This window comes from Mytilus galloprovincialis, chromosome 8, assembly GCF_965363235.1.
Source record: "Mytilus galloprovincialis chromosome 8, xbMytGall1.hap1.1, whole genome shotgun sequence".
Lineage (NCBI taxonomy): Eukaryota > Metazoa > Mollusca > Bivalvia > Mytilida > Mytilidae > Mytilus > Mytilus galloprovincialis.
The window spans coordinates 44,820,068-44,836,255 of NC_134845.1; positions in this window are offsets into that span (position 1 = coordinate 44,820,068).

The following is a 16,188-nucleotide window of genomic DNA, read 5'->3' on the forward strand; positions in this document are numbered from 1 at the left end:
AAGTGCCCAACCCCGAAAGATAGTGAAAAAAGTCACTCTCCACAGGAAATAATCCCAAAATTCTGACCATAAAAATCATTAAAAAATATGTCCTTTGTAATTTTTTGATCAGGTTTATTTTTGTATACTTATTTTCACATCACATCAGCTCTATAAAACACCAGTCCTAGTTCATTTATGTCAATTTTTAAAATCACAGCTCCCACATATGCATGGCGGACTAATTTTTTAATGAGAGTCAAAAATCTGTGTTCCTCATCTCAAGGTCCTTTAGGGGTCTTGTCCCATATTAGATCAGCTAATGTCAGATTCCACTTATTTTGCAGTTTGTATCCCTTCAGTACACATTTCTGAACAATTCTGTGAAGTTTTAGCCATATCTGAAATAAAATAAGGTCATTTTAATACTTTTAGGTAGCAATGTTTATAACTGTTTAATATCATTTTTAAGAAAGAAAAAAACACAATAAGCATATGCTATAAATTTTCATTTTAAACATTTGTTTTAACTTTTTTTGGTATAACTGCAATTCATAAGCCTCTTTTACCTTACAGACTTTCTACAAATCATCTTTTTTTGTTGATAAATCATGAAAATATAGTGTTTTTCACTTAAAAACTATCAGATTTAAGAAATTTTTCCACCCTGAGAGTCTTGTTTTCTATTATATTTTTTTTTATTGAATAAAAAGCTCTTATATCTTTGCATTACTGTAAAGATTAGTCATAGACCTTTCCAAAACTAGTCTTGTTTTTAAAATCCATCAAGTAATAAGAATTTTAGAGGTTTTCTTTGTATGTGTCATGAAAGTGGGAAAAATGGGTTATTTTTTTGGTGAAGAGTACATTGTGACGTCATGGTTTTTGTGACGTCATTGCATTGTGACATCATAATTTAGAGTTGTACACAACTTACAGAGTGTAGTAATTTTGAAAAATGAAAGGCAAAAAGAAACGAAACAAATTTAAGGTTGGTAACCAAGCATTTTTATCACGTTATGATTCCCTAGCAACAAATCAAGATTGCAATGGTGTTGCTCCATCTACAGCTCCATCTACACAGGTTTTAAAAAATTCATCTATGCAAGTATCATCTGCATCATCTAAAAGTGAATTTACTAATTCAACTACAAATGTATTGCCAAAAAAACCCACTGAATCCCTCTGGTTACCCCGCCTTACTGAAAAGGATTTTAAATTGTATTCTAAAGAAAGTTATGATAAGAAGTCATATGTAGCACCTCAGACTGAAAAGTGTGCTACTACCGTGAAACTCCTTCGTCCACATAAAGTGTCTGATGACTATTTGGATGAATATTTAGGGGATACAAATACAGAAAATAGAACAGTGGATAGAGATTTAAATATTTTAATGATGAATAATCTAATAATTTGTCATATAAATGAAAGTCCACATTGTAATGTTCCACATTTTGAACTTGTGCAAGAGACTCAGTGGGGTCTCGGTTGGATTTGGGAATTAAAATGTACAAAGTGTAAGTTTATATCAGAAAAATATAAACTGTTTAGAGAAATTGAGACTGGGCGTCCTGGCCGCAAGAGTGCCAGCATAAACTATGGGTTTCAAACTGGTGTAATAAACTCTAACATAGGTAATGATAGCGCGAGAGTACTTTTGACCAGTTCGTGTATTCCTCCTATGGCAAGAACAACAATGCAAAGAATAACCAATAATGTATGTGACAAGGTTGTTAAACTTGCTAATGAGGAAACTAAAAAGGTGGTTGAGAATTTTAAAAGGAGAAATGAAACCTTAGGGTTAAATAAAAATAGTCCAATAAAATTACAAATGGATGGTACTTACCAGAGTGTTTATATTAAAAGTAGACATAAAATGGGTCAAAATGCCTCACAAGCAATTGGCATTGCCTGTGAGAATGAAACTGACAGTCATGATGTTATAGGACTTCACTTAATAAACAAACTATGCTGGGTCGGTGCATGGTTACGGGGTAAAGGTTATGATGTTGAATGTCCTAACCATGAGCATTGTACAGCAAATACCAATAGGTATGATCCTTTGAGTGAAAAGGATCTAGGGTATGAAATAGGTAAAAAAATTGCCACAAATGAGTTACTTGTAGATTATTGCACTACTGATGGTGATGCAAAAAGTGTAAAAGGTTTACAAGAGGCCATGCAAGAGGTATTTGGTCCCTTATGGTCGGTTAACAGACTTGCCGATACAATTCATAGGGGTCAAAGTCAGTTCCGTGAAGGAATTCGAGCAAATTTTAGTGTTGGTATGTTCCCTGGTGTAACAAAAGCTCAGAAAAATGATATAAAAACAGCTTTTGCAAATGATATAAAACTAAGGTCGCATGGTATAATGAAATCATTATTTATGAAGTACAATGGTGACCGACAACAAATTTCAAAATGCTTGCCTGGTATTGTTCGGTCTGTGGTAAATTGCTACAGTGGTAATTGCGGTGATACGTGTAGATGGAGCATAACACTTTGTAATGGTGGTAAAAAAACAAGCTGGTGGTATAAATCAATAAACCTAAATAGCCATGGCTTACAAAATGGGTCTCTGATACCAAATGACAGAGACAAATTATTAATAGAATCATTGCTAGAGATGAAACTCTCGCAGAGTGCGTTAGATCAAATGAAATTTTTCAGTAACACTAACAAGTGTGAGTCTGTAAATAGGACTATTTCCACATACCTACCAAAAAATAAGAATTTCTCCCGCAATGCCATAGGTCGTGCTTCTGCAGCAGTCTTGAAAGTAAATAATAATAGAGATGTTGCCTTGGTTAAAACTCTAAAAGCTGTTGGCTGCACAATGGGTAAAAAGTCTCGTGCTGCAGTAGCTCTGAAAAAAATACGTAAACTTGAAATGTATGATAGTGCATATCAAAAAAGTTCAAAAGTAAAATATCGAAGGTTACAGGCTCGTAAAAGGCAGGCGATTAATTTTCTGCTTCACAAAAGTAACCGAAATGACGGGTACAAAAAACATCAGTTGGAACCAAAGCTTAGTCAGTTAACTAACTGCAAAGAGTTTGTTCCGCAGCCTGGTTGTAGTTTTTGGCCAGATTAACAAGGTCACAATTCCCATTTCTCTTTCAGCTATTTCAGGAAATAGTACATGTACAAATGTATTAATTTATTTAGCTATTTATTTATTTTTTATGATTACAGGGACTAATAAATGTTATATAAATTATTGTGATGATAAATCAAAATCTTTTTCAGTAATATGCATGTGCATGTTGTTTTGAGTTGAGTTATTTCTATTTCTATAATAAAGAGTTTGTTTCATTTTAACTGTTTTGAAAATGGGATAAAGGTCCAAGACATTGAAACATACCACACACAGCATCATACATGCAAATTTAGACACATGTATATATTGCGTAAAAATTTGTGTTTCCTATACTGCACACATTAGTTGAAACTGAACATACAAGGAAATAAAATAAAATAAAATAAAATAAAATCATGTCCATATTTACTTCCATTCTGTTTTGCAACTATTTTAGTTCTGTAGGCTTTTTCTTTTACTTTTTGATATCCTAATTTTATAATTTTGTAGTTTTTGTTTGATTTGTTTGGTTTTTATATTGAGGATTTCTTTTCACTCGTGCTTACTTCAGTTGGTTCATGTGGTTTGATTGTCCCAATTTCCTGACACAGGTAAAAATACATTTGTAAACAACAAGAGTTACTCCCCCTTCTATGTAAAGTAAAATGTAAACACTCGTGAAACCAGCCGTAAATGTTTTACCTCAGGTTAATAAACATGCATGTTTGTTTCAGTGTCTTGGAGGGTAAGAGGGAGGGCTTTTATCCCATTTTCATTTTTTTGAGCAGTGTAAGAAACTTGTATTTGAGTAAATGATTCGTGCATAATGAAATGTGCAGTTGTCACCTCGGGGAGACTTAAATTTTAGAATTAAAAATATAACAAACCACAGTTTAAGATGCAGCATGCAGTTAGGATATGTTGTGCCATGCAGTTCATGAGTGGTGCATTTTTGTGAAGCTACACAGACCTTACGGTGGTTATTTAAATCATGGGGCTCAAAAATTATATGGTCAGCATTAACACACAAGGCATTATGACAGAGATGGGAGGCATCTAAATTTCTATCAATATCAATAGTTTTTAGCTGCAACATTTTTGACAAGCGTGCAACATTCATTTTTGTCCTTTTTCCATTTGGATAAGCCACATTTAGCATCCCTAACATATAATTTCTTTTCCTCTGAATGGCCCCTGTCCAGATTTTACACGACCCATTTTCTGCATCAATGCAATTTAACAACAGAATATTGGTATATTTTTGATAAAAATCAAAAGTTTGAGAAGCCATTTTGTATTGTTTTGATTAATTAGCACTAAAAGAGTGTAACTGACCTTGATTTCAGCATCTTTCATCCTAATATTGTAGTCACTGAGCCATGAAACACTCCATCACCTTTGAAATTAAAGGTCACAAGATGGGTCAATATGCGCATTAGATTCTCCATAGGCCATAATGTTAACGTTTTCTTCTGTTGCTCAGGCCATATCGTAAACTTGGATATGTATGATAGCTCGTTTTGAAGCTGAGACACTTGGACACATGTGGTGCGATTTTCGGGGTGGCAAGTGTGATTCGTTTTCCCGTCAAGTGCCCAACCCCGAAAGATAGTGAAAAAAGTCACTCTCCACAGGAAATAATCCCAAAATTCTGACCATAAAAATCATTAAAAAATATGTCCTTTGTAATTTTTTGATCAGGTTTATTTTTGTATACTTATTTTCACATCACATCAGCTCTATAAAACACCAGTCCTAGTTCATTTATGTCAATTTTTAAAATCACAGCTCCCACATATGCATGGCGGACTAATTTTTTAATGAGAGTCAAAAATCTGTGTTCCTCATCTCAAGGTCCTTTAGGGGTCTTGTCCCAGTTCCATCATTTTTCTTTACCAGTACTATCCCAGACGACCATGGACCGTCAGCTGGTTCAATTACTCCGCGTTCCTGCCTGTCATTGATATGCCTATCGACTTCCTCTCGCATATGAATAGGTGTGCGGCGAGGCGGTTGTTTTACTGGTGCATTATTTCCTGTATTTGTGGTGTGGCTCACCAAGTTAGTTCTACCTAAGTCCCTGTCGGATGCTGCAAAAGTATCTTTGCATTCATTAAGATGATTTTGAACTCGATTTCGCTGCAATTACTCAGTAATTTTTGTAACTCAATTCTTAGGTTCTGAGCCTTTTGTATATCAGTAATATTTTTGTCGTCGCTTATCACGTCCTGGACAGGGCTTATATTTCCCACAATTGTCCCAGCTCTTATAATCTTTACTACATTGAATACATTCATAAAGCGCAGTGGTACGGTTTCTGTGGCTTTCACTAAAGTTCTTGCCATTAAGGCGCTGTCCTTTGCTATGAATTTGTCACAGGGTTCAATGATTCCTAAATCTACTTCATTCTTTGTTGACGGATATTCGTTAATGCCGGATCAAAGCTTCTGTGTCTGGCTGTTTGCATGTATCGTTAACTACTGACACTCTAACAACCAAGCTGTCCAGTAAAGTTCAGTGGTATCACCTGGTTATGGGAAACCATCTGCTTTTATTGTAAATTTATGAGGCATTTATTTATCGTGAGAAAATTTAAACCAATTATACCCTCAATAGCAAGATCCGCTACTACTGCCTCTGATAAGTATACATTTTGATCAATCAAAATGTGAAATTCTCCTTTTCTTGCAACGTTTAGTTCCGCTTGCTGACATAATAGTTTGAACCACATGATTGAGCTTTGGCATCTCTTCCTTTCTCAAACTATTGAATAATTCATTTGATATAAGAGTGGCAGTGGCCCCTGTGTCTACGAGAAAACTTGACTTTATATTTCCTATAACTACGTCTATATATGCCCCTGCTTCTTTCGTTAGAGTAATTTTGGACGTTCAGTTTGATTTGTTTTCCCCGCTGTCCTCTTGTTCAAGAATGTACAGTCCTTGTAGAGCCATTCTAATGTTTCCTGTATTGCCCGTTCCCATTGCCGCCTTGCTTTCGTAGCCTACATTCTCGCTTAAAATGTAAAAATTTACCGCAATTGTAACATTGCTGATTCCGTTTCCATTCTGGATCGGCAGTGTTTCTTTGTCTGCTGTTTTTAAATGCATTTAACTCCATTCGAAGTGATTCTAATTGCTTAGTAAACGAATCCATCATTTCTGTAAACTTATCGTCCTTAGATAATTCTTGTGTACTAGTATCTGCATGCGTAGCCCGCATCTGATGTTTTACAACATCTTGTATTTTCTCTGCTTTGTAGAACGCATTTAGTTCGGCGGCTAAACAAATTGCTTGGTTTAAGTTTTGCGGTCTGGATTGTTTAATTTTTATCCTCATCTCACTATCGTGTAATGCATCTAAGAAATAATCCTTTGGTAATGTTTCTTTGACTTCAATGGGTGCAAGTGGGTATGCTCTGTTAACTAATCGCCGTATAGTTTGTCCTAGTTCTGGCAAAGTTTCACTTGCACGCTGGCGTGTCTCCTTCAACTGACTTTGGAGGAGAAAAACGTTCTTCTAATGATTTAACTAAGGACTCATAATTATTTTTTTTATCAGTTGGTAAATCGATGAAAACACTCTGTGCGTGCCCGTGAAGGGCAGCGGTAAGGTAAAGCCCCTGTTCATATTCGTTCCAATTATTGATGATAGCACATGCTTCAAAATGCTATTTAAAATCAACCCACTCACCAGACCCATCATAGTTGGCCGGTTTGATTTCTTTACTAGTTTTCTTTTCAGGCGTGTATACTTTTTCTTGGTTATTGACCGCATGTCTTACATTTCTTTGGTTAGGTCTTAAGATAGCAGAAATCTCCACTGAACCTTCGCTACTGGTCCTGTGCGCGGCGCTTGTTGTTTTGTATTGCAATTGCTTAGAATGGACTCCCTGTTAGTGCTCACTTGCGTAAGGTCCAAACTATGTTGGAGCATCATCAGCTAGTTGAAGCTATGTTTGGATTGTGCGCTCTGTGATATCGCCGAAATCAGTGCGCCTCGTTTGAACAATACCAGAATCTGTCAGGTTTCTAGGTTCTCTTTTGTGATAGAATGTTGTGGTGTCAAAAGCCTAGGATTATGAGTTTGTCTCAACTTCTCTATATTTTGCTTTACATCTTCCTCTAACGTACTCAAATGCTGTGGTAAATTTAATCAAGTATCAATGCACTTGCCAATATCCCACCGCTGCCACAATTATTATGTCACGTACTCGGTGTAGTGACTTCTAGGTATCGTACCAGAGTTTACCCCTGGATATTGGAAGATGTACCGTTTCTTAGCTTTCTATCTTTTAAACTTCTTATGTTGGTCTTTATCACACACTAGCAATGTGTGGGATGTGTTGCTGTCTTTGCACAGACTTTATATGTACAGCAGCAACCAGTGATAACCTGTGCACTATCCAAAACTTTGCTGTATTCTACCAATGCGCTGATTATTTCCTGTGCACCGTAACCCTGTGCACCGTAACCCTGTGCACTATCTTCCTGTTCCACAAGTGCACTACTTAACCATTGTATTATCTGGTTTATGGTATACTTGTGCACATTTGAGAGTATGAATGTTAATTAGAAGGTCTAGGTCTATTGTGAACTATTCAGGAATCAATGTCTTATTAATCCCTCTCAAAATAGTATGTTTCTTGTTTAAAAATGTTAAATATAATTCAATGTACTCACTGTACAAAAAAAATCTTGTAAAGATCAAATACATGTTTTAAAAAGAGGCTGGGACATGAAATCACGTTTTTATTGAAAAACGCCTACATGTCTTCGAAGATCGTATGGCCACATATATACTTTACGGCAAATATTGTTGATTAATTCCAATAACGGAGTTGTTGTCAATGCCTCTACGAGTTTGTAAAAGCCTTCTACTATGAACTTCCCCAGTTGTATGTTTTTTACCTGTCAATTGATATAAAAGGTATGATAGATATGCAAAATTCTTAATCAAAGTTCTATTATAATCAGCAAAACCAAGAAATGGTTCAACCTCTCTTGTTGTAGTAGGGTCTTTCTATTTTTTAACAACTTCAACATATTCACTGCCCATTGCCATGTCATCTCTATTGATTGCTTATCCTGGTTCTGGTACTACGTTCCAAGTATTATTTGAATGCCATACACTGTGGCGAGATATATAAAGTTAGGCAAAGCATCTTCGCCGCTGTTTCTGAGTTTACAATTACTTAAAAGATATAAAAAAACAGCCATTGTTATATGTGTAATATACTAAACATTTTGATCGCGGGAACCTGATCTCTTGGTACGACAAATCTTAGTTTAATGTCCTTCTTCTAATTTCTCTATATTCCACTATCATATAAGTAGAACATTTCAATATTTCTTAGCAATGGGACTGCATCTGAATATTGTAGTCTATGATGGCTCGGTTTTGTCCCTGAACCATACCAGTATTAACACCAAATTTGGGTCTTTAGACTGGTAATCTCATAGTTGCTCTGATGAATATGTACTTCAAATGTTGCTTCTATACCTGTCTCAAAGTGGTGTAGTGACTATTTCAACAGAACTGTGACAAACATTTTGGTTCGTGCAAACTGTTGATTAGTACTTCTGTCACGTACTTGGTGTAGTGATTTCTGGGTATCGTACCAGCGTTTACCCCTGAATATTGTGAATTGCACCGTTTCTAAGCTTTCTATCTTTTAAACTTCTTATGTTGGTTTCTATTACACACTAGCAATGTGTGGGATGTGTTGCTGTCTTAACACAGACCTTATCTGTCCACCAGCAACCAGTGTTAACCGGTGCACTATCCAAAACTTTGCTGTATTCTACCAATGCGCTGATTATTTCCTGTGCACCGTTATTCTGTGCACTGCTTAACCAGTGTATTATCTGGTTTATGATATACTAGTACTTGTGCACTTGTTTACCCATGCACTTTTACCGCACAGTCGCCTATGCACCTGTTGCCCGGTCCGCATGTTTCACTTATAAATATCCTCCTGTAATTTTATTCAGGTACGCAGATAGATTCTTATTTAGAATCTAATTAATATTTTATAAATTGAAGTAATTACCTTTTTCCTTCTTTAAGGCGTCTGGATTATCTATCAAGCGACCCTTGTTCAACAAATGGAAGTTTTTAACGACCTTTACTAGCTACACAAGGTCGTTAAACACTTTCATTTGTTTTACCCTTGTTCTATCAGCTTATATTTTAAGGTTTTGGACAATACCATTTAATTTAGACGATACCATATATCTTATTCCTATGAGTGTTTATATATTCCTAAACCCCTAAATGGCTAAACGTTTGAATGACGGCCCTTATGTTTACAACTACCGATCGGAATATTTCCGGGTTTGCTTATCACAACCTATCCGTTCCTGATTCTAAATATCATAAATTTCCATAGCAATGTTAACAAAACAAAACCGAAAGTAGACAACTGTTCAATTTTCAAACATAACGAGTTCGTAAAACAATATTTCAGCTTGATAAAAGAAATAAGAAGATGAGCACTAGTAAAATAAAACTGGTGAACCATGTTCATCACACTTCTTGTAAGTCCTGAGATATACCTGAATTTTCGGAAATTGACGTATTTTGAAACATCTGTGTCCAAAATTTACGTATCTTTTTTGTTGTTATTAATTCCAATAACGGAGTTGTTGTCAATGCCTCTACGAGTTTGTAAAAGCCTTCTACTATAAATCTCCCCATTTTTAAATATTTTTTTTTACCTGTCAACTAATATAAAAGGTATGATAGATATCACTGGGGTAAAGTTGATGACCGTAACTGCATTCACGGTCATCCAAAGATGTCGGATGAAAAAATAGGTCAGTATCTGTATTGTCTGTTACAGTGTTTCTATATCATTTTCTTTACAAAGGAGACATTGATACGATGTAAATTTATAAAAGATTCACACGGAAATCACAAATTACTTCCGGGAAATGTGCAGGAAACGCGAAATTCAATTTGAAAAAATCGCTAAGATGACCGTAAATCACAATCGAGATGACCGTTACAGAATTAGCAATTCATAACAAGGGTGACCGTAATTGGTTAAAAGATGACCGTAATTTGTAAAAGATGATCGTAGTTTCTAAATGATGACCGTAACTATTAAAGGATGATCGTCAATTCTAAGAAATATCCGTATTTGTATATAAACTACTTTTTTTGTATCAAATGATTAATGGTGTTGATATAAAACGTATTTATATGAGAGTATTATCCTATAGGTAGGAGAAAATGTGACGTGCTTTAAATACAAATTCACCATATATACCTTTTTTTACGGTAGAGGGTATAATTTTTAAAATGAACATACAACAAGACATGCACATGAAAAAGTGGGGGAAACATGCAACAAAAGCGCTATTAAATGACTCCTTACAAGTATAATAAAAAAAAAGTGCTGCACAGCCTCCAACTAAAAGCCAAAAGATTTTTTTTTATTTCTGGAATTCCTTGTAATGATATATAATAAATGCACTTTTTTAAAAATTCCAATTGATGTACACCCAATGATATTATATCGTCTTTGATTTTTCTTCTATTTTGTCTTGCAAGTAAAATAACAGAACCTATTTTTAAAATACTACGACAAAACTAGTGAAGGCGAGCTCCAGCAAAATAGACCATAAAAAAGTCTTGTGCGTATAGCGTATCACAAGGGTCAGGGGCGGATTAAGCCATTTTGAAAAAAAGGGGGGTCCCAACACAGGGTAAAGGGGGTTCAAACAATGTGTCCCCATTCAAATGCATTGATCGGTAAATAAAAAGGGACCCCCGGACCCCCCCCCCCCCCACCATTTGGATCCATCACTGAGGGGAACCTTGTCAATTTGTATATACATCAATGTTATTCATATATAAAGACAAACTTAGATTTTAATCTGCTTCCTCTGGAACCATACACACAGGCTCGATTACCGGATATTCATATGTTTGATTAGTGTTTTTTATGCACCATTCATGAGCATTATGTTTTCTGGTCTGTGCGTCCGTTCGTTTGTTCGTCCGTTCGTCTGCTCGTTCGTCCGTCTGTCCAACCTCAGGTTAAAGTTTTTGGTCGAGGAGGTTTTTGATGACGTTGATCAACTTGAAACTTAGTACACGTGTTTTCTATGATATGATCTTTCTAATCATAATGCCAAATTACAGTTTTTTTCCCGTTTTAACGATCCACTGAACATAGAAAATTATAGTGTAGATGAGGCATGTACTAGAGACACCTCAGAGGGACACATTCTTGTTTCTTCAACTTTTCGTCGTATCTTTGTCAATTTGTATTAAAATTTTAAAGTCGTTATCAATAAATATTTCATTGTTTACGAGAAATTTGCAATTTACTTTCATTGTCATGAACTCAAAATACGGGAAATAGTTAAAAATAAATTGATGAAACATTTTTATATCCGCTAACTAAGCCCCTATTGAGACAAACACAACAAAAAGCTATGAATACAAATACGGATATTCTTAGAATTGAGGGTCATCATTTAAAAGTTACGATCACAGTCAATCTTTACAAGTTACGGTCATCTGTTTACCAATCACGGTCATCCTTGTTTTATGTTACGGTCATCTTGAAAATATTTCAATAATGATTTACGGACATCTTAGCGATTTTTTAAAATTGAATTTCGCGTTTCCTGAACATTTTTCGGTAGTAATTTGTGATTTCTGTGTGAATCTTTTATAAAATTTACATCGTATCAATGTTTACTTGTAAAGAAAATGATATAGAAACACTGTAACAGACAATACAGATACTGACCTAATTTTTCATCCGACATCTTGGGATGACCGTGAATGCAGTTACGGTCATCAGCTTTACCCCAGTGAGATATGTAAAATTCCTAATCAAAGTTCTATTATAATCAGCAAAACCAAGAAATTGTTCAACCTCTCTTGTTGTAGTAGGGTCTCTCTATTTTTTAACAACTTCAACATATTCACTGCCCATTGCCATATCATCTCTACTGATTGCTTATCCTCGTTCCCGGTACAACGTTCAAAGTATTAGTTGAATGCCATACGCAGTCACGAGGTATATGTGTAACATACTGAATATTGCGATCGGGAACCAGACTACGCTACGCATCACTGAAAAGTATTAAATTAAGCAAAGTAACGTCGCCACTGTTTCGGAGTTTACAATTCCCTGAAAGGTATCAAAATAGCCATTGGTATATGTGTAATATATACTACATATTGCGATCGGGAACCAGTCTTTTGACTGTTCTGCCTAAAAAGTTTATTTCCTGTTTAAAAAATCACATTCCTGGGTTTCAATTTTCTCCCATACCCCGGAAACGTTTAAAAACTGACCTCAAATTCTTTAAATGGTCTTCAAAAGTGATTTCCATTACTAGAATATCACGAAGGAAAGCAAGTACAACGTTCCATGTTAAACCTCGGATAAAGTGAAATATAGTCCATATATATACTGTATAATTATAGCCTTTGTATGAGGTCGATACAAGGATATATTGACCTGAAAGAAGTATATTGACTAAGTCCGAGGTTTAACATCGAATGTTATACAATGTATTGTTAATTTCCGACCATATTTGTATCAAGATCGCCATTTGATTTTGTTTGAGTTCGATAGATAGCATATTGTCTCATAGACATTAACAAAATATTAGTTGTTATTTCATTTACTATTTTTTTTTTTTACATCATATGTATTTGAAGGATTTTTTTTTTCGAATAATCGATCATAGATATTTTTTTTATAAAACTTGTAACAATATCACGAAATTCATTACATGACGTCACAAAGTATATCGGTTTTTAGATATTATAAAAATAACCTCTGCAATACGCTTTTTGCTATCCGCCGTTTTCTCTCTACCTTCGAAACTATAGTTTAACATGTGACTTTCCCTGAACGAATCAAATTAGTTAAAACATACAAGTTAATAATATTAGTATACTAAAACACACCCATGAAATCGGAGTAATTTTTTATCAACAGCATTGTCCAATATTAGTTATAAGAGGGGGGGGGACAATAGGGGAAATTTACAATTGGTAAAAACAGTTAACAACAATGCATAAATGCTGATAACAGTTAACACAGTGGGTTGAAAACAGTTAACATTTTATCTCAGATAACAGTTAACAACACCTCGAAAAAGGCCAAAACAGGTTAACATCAAAAGGTAATGTCCCCATTATAAATAAAGTTGAATTGTTTGTTTCGCTGTTTTGCGTCATCCCGGCTAACAAATTGGAAACTGCACATATACGCCTTATTTCAAGTATAGATTTTTAGTATTCGTATTGTCATCTTTTTAGTCATATTGATTAAAATACTACAATAGGAAACAATGTGACAATGATATAATTTTGTAGTGTCAACCCTGTGATTATAACCCGTGTATATAGCAAATCCTAAATACACTGTTTGGTGGTGCGCCTCTCAGATCATACCAGGATTATATTTGAGTACGCCAGACGCGCGTTTCGTCTACATAAGACTCATCAGTGACGCTCATTTCTTAGTATTTATAAAGCCGAACAAGTACAAAGTTGAAGAGCAATGAGGATCCAAAATTCCAAAAAGTTGCCAAATACGGCTTAGGTGGTCTATGCCTAGGATAAAAGAATACTTAGTTTTTCGAAAAATGTCAACACCGAAGTGTTGACTACTGGGCTAGTGATACCCTCGGGGACGAAACGTCCCCCATCAGTGGCAACGACCTAGTGGTGTAAATAGTTATTAAAGGTATCAGGATTATATTTTAATACGCCAAACGCGCGTTTCGTCTACATAAGACTGATCAGTGACGCTCATATCTTAATATTATAAAGCCGAACAAGTATAAAATTGAAGAGCAATAAGGATCCAAAATTCCAAAAAGTTGTGACAAATAAGTCCAAGGTAAACTATGCCTGGGATAAGAAAATCCTTAGTTTTTCGAAAAATTCAAAGTTTTGTTAATAGGAAATTTATAATAATGACAACATTATTGATATTCATGTCAACACCGAAGTGTTGACTACTGGTCTGGTGACATCCTCGGTGACGAAACGTCCAACTGCAGTGACAACGACCCAGTGGTGTAAATAGTTATCAAAGGTACCAGGATTATATTTCAGCACGTCAAACGCGCGTTTCGTCTACATAAGACTCATCAGTGACGTTCATATCTTAAAATTTATAAAGCCGAACAAGTACAAAGTTGAAGAGCAATGATGATCCAAATTTCCAAAGAGTTGTGCCAAATAAGTCCAAGCTAAGGTAATCTATGCCTGGGATAAGAAAATCCTTAGTTATTCGAAAAATTCAAAGTTTTGTTTACAGGTTTTTTTTTTAAATGACCACATTATTGATATTCCTGTCAACACCGAAGTGTTGACTCCTGGGCTGGTGATACCCTCGGGGACGAAACGTTCACCAGTAGTGACAACGACCGAGTGGTGTAAATAGTTATCAAAGGTACCAGGATTATATTTTAGTACGCCAAACGCGCGTTTTGTCTACATACGACTCATCAGTGACGCTCATATCTTAATATTTATAAAGCCAAACAAGTTTAAAGTTGAAGAGCAATGAGGATCCAAAATTCCGAAAAGTTGTGCCTAATACGGCTAAGGTAATCTATGCCTGGGATAAGAAAATCCCAAGTTTTTCGAAAAATTCAAAGTTTTGTTGACATGAAATTTGTAAAAATGACTTCATTATTGATATTCATGTCAACACCGAAGTGTTGACTACTAGGCTGGTGAAACCCTCGGGGACGAAACGTCCAACTGCAGTGGAATCGACGCAGTGGTGTAAATAGTTATCAAAGATACCAGGATCATATCTTAGTACACCAGACGCGCGTTTCGTCTACACAAGACTCATCAGTGACGCTCATATCGAAGTATTTATAAATCCGAACAAGTACAAAGTTGAAGAGCAATGAGGATCCAAAATTCCAAAAAGTTGTGCCAAAGAAGGCTAAGGTAATCTATGCCTGGGATAAGAAAATCCTTAGTTTTTCGAAAAATTCAAAGTTTCGTTTACAGGAAATTTATAAAAATGATCACATTATTGATATTCATGTCAACACCGAAGTGTTGATTACTAAGCTGGTGAAATCCTCGGTAACAGGTGAATATACTATTGGTATCGGTATCGGATTCGACCCGGAACTTGTTATATATAATGAACTTGTAAACCGATTCTGAAAAGAAGTGCTCCTTTGAAGGAGGGAATTTCTTATGCAGATACAGATTGGCAATATTAATTATGTGGAAAACAAAAGTGTCTGGAGTGGTGTAATTTTTAATCAACATCATTCTCCTATATAAGCTATATATAAAGTTAAATTCTTTGATTTGTCGTTGTTATCCACAGGTCTTTGTCGAGAATACCGCGGGAGTTAAGACGTCGCGTTTTACTGTTTGTATCTAGGGTTGACGTCAGTGTGCGACGTCGCCTTAGCATTTATGATAATGAAGTAAACGTCAAACTGTATGGTTGTATTGTTTTCTGTATACGATATTAGAAGTTAGCCTCGACATTTATGGTGCCGTGACCAAAAGGGAAAATGGATACAAAGCTGAAAGCCGTTCGTTCCGGACATAAAGGAGCAATACAAATAAACAGATTCAATCTACACCCGTCAATCTTATAAATGACACTGAAAACCAGGAAGATACTAAAGTTTTGCATTCATCGACACAGATGCGTACAAATGTGCTACTGAAAACGGCGGTAGCTCCTGTATGGTCAGGTAATATATCTATGGATACGAATGTTTTATTTGATGAGGGTGCACACAGATCTTTTTTAACAGAGCATCTAGCGAAGAAATTGAATTTGAAAACCGAAGGAATTGAAGTTGTACACCTTTCGGCATTTGGAGAGGACAACACGAGCACGAGAGAACTACTCACAACCACCGTATTTATCGAAACCGAAAATAGTCGTAAAATTCCGATTGAAGTCCTTATTGTTCCTACCATAGCAGTTCCAATACATAATCATATGCGGTATGTTAACCGAAATATGGATTATCTGAACATGCTGAAAGGATTAAGACTCGCTCATCCAGTTACCAAAGACGATTATTTTGAGATATCATTACTTATTGGTGCCGACCACTATTGGGACTTTATCGAAGACAAAGTATTACGAG